The sequence below is a fragment of the Berghia stephanieae genome, chromosome 1 (assembly GCF_034508935.2).
Source record: "Berghia stephanieae isolate SIO BIC M18660-M18661 chromosome 1, UCSD_Bste_1.3, whole genome shotgun sequence".
NCBI lineage: Eukaryota > Metazoa > Mollusca > Gastropoda > Nudibranchia > Aeolidiidae > Berghia > Berghia stephanieae.
The window spans coordinates 73,341,102-73,346,101 of NC_088360.1; the positions used below are offsets into that span (position 1 = coordinate 73,341,102).

The following is a 5,000-nucleotide window of genomic DNA, read 5'->3' on the forward strand; positions in this document are numbered from 1 at the left end:
GACATAGGGCTTGGATTATGAGTTATCGAAGTTACAATAGTTTGAAAGCATTTTATTGGAAGCAAGACGATCGTATGTCGAGATGGGGTATTTTGAGGTGGAAAGAACAGAACTAAAACTATCGTAACTCTGAGTTGTGCTATTATCAGCGTTTAATACAAAGAGTTACGATACATGAAACAAGTTCTAAGAGCCATAGGGTTGATTGCTCCGGAGTTTATACCAGGATTTAAGGCTAGAAACGGATGAGCAACAATCATAATTGTATGTCACAATTGGACAGGACGCGATTTGTAAAATTAGGTAGTCTAGCTTTTCTTCTTAAAATTACTTTTCCACTTCTTCTACTCGCTCCTTCTCATCACCTTTCACTTCCCAACTTTTGATAACATATGGTAATCTTCCACAAAAAATCTGATTGCCAATATGGTTGGTTATCTATTTTAAATTGATAATCTAGACTTTTCAACTGAGATTGAATCGGATTATTGAGATTCCAATTTCAAAAGTTGAGAATGACAAATCTGAATCTTCAACTACCGTCCATCTCCATCACTAACTGCTTATGCCATCTAATAGACAAGATCGCAACAAGCGTCTGCCATTTAAGTTCTTTTTGGAACCCAGAAACTGTCAGACATTGATAACCTTGTTCTACTGAGGACTTTAATTCGTGATATCTTTACGCGTAAAGGATGGCGATCTTCATTGATTTTAAGAAGGAAATTCATCACAATTTAGAATTTCAGAATCTTCAAGGACCTTCACAAGCTTGGTTAGCAAAGAAACATCCCTATCCTATCTTTGTCTGAGCATCATTGAACAACTCATCTTTCCGGGTCAAAGAAGGAATCTTTCTTTTTAAATCATTCAATCAGAAAGAGGGAGTTACTTAGTGAAGCGTTTACTGTCTTTCGTTTTTATTTGAGATTTAAAAACAATAGACTCAATCTTGAATGAAACGTAGCTTTTTATGTACTGATAACGTTTTGTGAGCACTTGAAGCAAACTTAGCGTGGACAACATTTAGAGACAAATAGAACACTAATGAAACAATTGATCAGAATGGGCAATGGCTCTCTTTTTCCTCGCCAAACTGACCGAATGTCATTGATAGTATCAAAGTACCAATATGGTGAGATCAGCTGTTGATCATTGAAATGATCTAGTCATTATTTAACCAACAGAAGATTTAAATTGTTTTGCTGGAATATGAATTACTTCAGAAATTATAGATAAGAATCTTAATATAAAAGCTATCCCTATAATTAAAAAAAATTAGTACTGATGTTTGCATAAATATAAACTATGAATTTAATAATTTTCTACGGGTTGAGATGAACATCAAGAAGCAAGCAACGGGTGCTTATATAGTGATCTGAAGCTTCGTTTACAGCCTAAAACAAACAAAGAAATAAAAAAAAAATTTTATGTTAAACAGTTGGACACTTATTTGGCAAAGATACTATTGTAACTCTGTACAAACAAACAATTTTATATGAAACAGTTTGACACTTATTTTGCACAGAGACTACCGTAACTCTTACTAACGATATATAAATTTGAAGGGAAAATTAAAAACTTGTTGTAAGACTATCTTAAGTCAAGTTAAGATAGTCTTTCCGCAAATCGAGCGTAGGGTGCAAAACTATCGTATCTTAAAGCCACATCTTTTCAGGAGAGACAAAAAACGGTTTAAAATTCACAATAATCCTTGGATAGCCGTGAAATTTACTAATCTTATGTAAAGAATGGCGAGAAAAACGATGGTGACATTTTTGAGATATATTGCTTGGATTGTGAGTTATTAAAGTTACGATAGTTTGAAAGTATTCTAAAGGAAGCAAGACTATCGTATGTTGAAATACGATATTTTGAGGAGGATAGAACAGATCTAAAATTATCGTAACTCGGAGTTACGATAGTTTTTCTGCCATTATCACCATTTAGTAGGCAAACATATTATGAGTTAGATACCTGAAACAAGTTCTAAGAGCCATAGGGTTGATTACTCCGGAGTTTATAGCAGTATTTCAAGCTAGAAACGGAAAAGTAACAATCATAATTGTATGTCACAATTGAACAAGACCCGAGTTGTAATAAAGTGTAGTCTTAACTTCTTTTTATTAATATTACTTTTCCACTTCTCATTCGCTCCTTCTCTTCTCCTTTTACTTCCCAACATTCTATATTTTAAAATTTCATTCCATTTTCCTCCTCCTCCTCCTTCTCCCTCTCCTCACCCGTCCTCTTTTTCTCTTTTGTCTTCTTTTTCTTCTTCTTCCCCCCCCCCCCGCCCTCTTCCTACTCCTCCTCTCGTCACCCGCCACCTGTTCTTCCATACCAGTTCCATTTTTCCTTTTCTCCTCATTTACATTCTCTGCATACTCCTCTTCTTCTCTTTCTCCTCCTCCTCCTCCGCCTCATCCTCCTCTTTTTCTTCTTCTTCTTCTTCTTCTTCTTCTTCTTCTTCTTCTTCTTCTTCTTCTTCTTCTTCTTCTTCTTCTTCTTCTTCTTCTTCTTCTTCTTCTTCTTCTTCTTCTTCTTCTTCTTCTTCTTCTTCTTCTTCTTCTTCTTCTTCTTCTTCTTCTTCTTCTTCTTCTTCTTCTTCTTCTTCTTCTTCTTCTTCTTCTTCTTCTTCTTCTTCTTCTTCTTCTTCTTCTTCTTCTTCTTCTTCTTCTTCTTCTTCTTCTTCTTCTTCTTCTTCTTCTGCTTCTTTTTATTCTTCGCCTCCTCTTCCACCTTTTACTTCCCCTCCATGTTATTTTTCTCATCCTACTCTTTTCTTCCTCCTCCTACGTTTCCTTTTTCTCCCCCTTTTTCGGCTCCTCCTACTCCTCCTCCTTTATCTTCATCATCATCATCATCATCATCATCATCATCATCATCATCATCATCATCATCATCATCAGCATCATCATCATCATCACCTTTTTCTTCGTCTCCTCCTCCTCCACCTCTTCCTCATCCTCCTCCTCCTCCTACTTTTTCTTCTTCTTCCTCTTTTTCTTCCTCTTCATCTTCGTCTGTAGTTTATGAATCTACAGATCCTCGCATGGGTCATTGTGCTCCAAAAGGTTCAATGAGTTTTCATGAGCCCGAAGGCTCTGGGACTCAAGAAAAAATATAAAAGGTCAGATAGACCATATCAGAAATCCACATCTAGTGTGGACTTTTTTTTCTACCATAGAAAAGTGCAAGTATACGGCGATTGCCCAAAAGGAGTCTCATAACTGTCGCACGAGATCAGCTTTTTGGAATATCAGAGGAATCTGATCATATAGACCTGGTTCTGATTTAATTGATCTGATTCCCCTCCTCCTCCAGATATATCTCGAAATAAGAAATTAAACTACTTGCAGATGACTACATAGTGAGAGGTTACATGGCCCAATAGCATTGAATTTGGATAAAATATGGTAATCTTCCACAACATGTCTGATTGCCCTGATTGTTATTTATTATGAACTTGATAATGTAGATTTTCAGCGGAGATTGAATCTGATGAGTGTGATTCCAGTTCGTAAAGCTAAAAATGACCACTCTGAATATGTGAATACTGCCCATCTCCATTACCAACTGCTTATGCAATCTAATGGACAAGATGGTCAACAACCGTCTGCTATTTAGGTTCTATTTGGAACACAGAGACTGTCAGACGTCAAGTAGGAAAGACTCATAAAACAATGATAACTTTGTTCTACTGAGGACTTTAATTTGTGATATCTTTGCGTGCAAATCATGGCAATGTTCATTGACCTCAAAAGGAATTTCAACACAATTTAGAAATTTGAAATCCTCGAGGACCTTCACAGGTTTGGTTAGCAAAGAAACCTTCCTATTTTTGTCTGATCATTTGTGAGCAACTTGTCGAAGAAGGACTCATTCTTTTTAAACCATTCAGTCAGAAAGATGGAGTTCCTGAGTAGAATTGACTTAATCATGAATGATACATAGCTTCTTTTGTCTTTATACTTTTTTTTTAATGAGCTATTGAAGCAAACTAAGAGTTGACAACATTTACGGACAAATAAAAGACGAATGAAACAATTTATCAGAATGGGCAATGATTCTCTTTTTCCTCATCAAACTGACCGAATATCACTGAATTATCAAGCAAAGCACCAACATGTTGAGATATAAGCTGTTGATCATTGAATTGGTCTAGGTGTGAGGCCCTGATTCAGTCATTTAATCCGCTGAAGATTTAAAATATTTTGCTGGGATATGAATTACTGCAGAAGTTATAGATTAGAATCTTAATATTAAAGCTATGAATATAATCAAAGATTATATTAGGCATTGATGTTTTGTACACATATAAACTATGATTTTGATAACTTTCTACGGGTTGAGATTAACATCGAGATGCGAGCAACGGGTGCTATTTAATGATCCAAAGCATCGTTTACGCCCTATAAATAAACAAACACACACTTTTATGTTAAACAGTTTGCCACATATTTGGCATGGATACTATCGTAACTCTGTACAAACAATCAATATTATGTTTAACAGTTTGACACTTATTTGGCAAAGATACTATCGTAACTCTTACTTACAATACATACATTTGAAGGGAAAAGTAAACACTGATTGTAAGACTGTCTTAAGTCAAGTTACAATAGTCTTATTTCCACAGGTACAAGTGTTTAGTTAAGATATTTCTTCAAATTTGAAGAACTTTTTTTCTTTTAATGCGATAGGAATGTCGATTTGACACAAGGTGCGCAGTATTTCAACGCACAACATATCTCTCAGTGCAAAACTATCGTAACTTGACTTACTATAGTTTTGCACCCGACCCTCGAAATTTGTAACCTTTTAGTTAAGATAATATTTTTCTAAATTTGAATATTGTTTTTTGCTTTTCATGCGATAGGGCAACATTTTATCTTGGGCCGACCGTATCGACATAGATACAAAGAAGGAAAATGACATCACCGCGCTTGTTCAAAGAAATATAAAAAGTTGTCCAAGAAACATTAAGGACAAATGCT

The 5,000-nt window shown here is 35.4% G+C and overlaps 1 protein-coding gene across 1 annotated transcript in view; it reads left to right on the plus strand.

Annotated features, from left to right (window-relative positions):
- The window catches only part of LOC144956335 (uncharacterized), a 57,759-nt gene that overhangs the window by 34,877 nt on the left and 17,882 nt on the right, over nucleotides 1–5,000 (plus strand). The gene's annotated exons all lie outside the window — the stretch shown is intronic.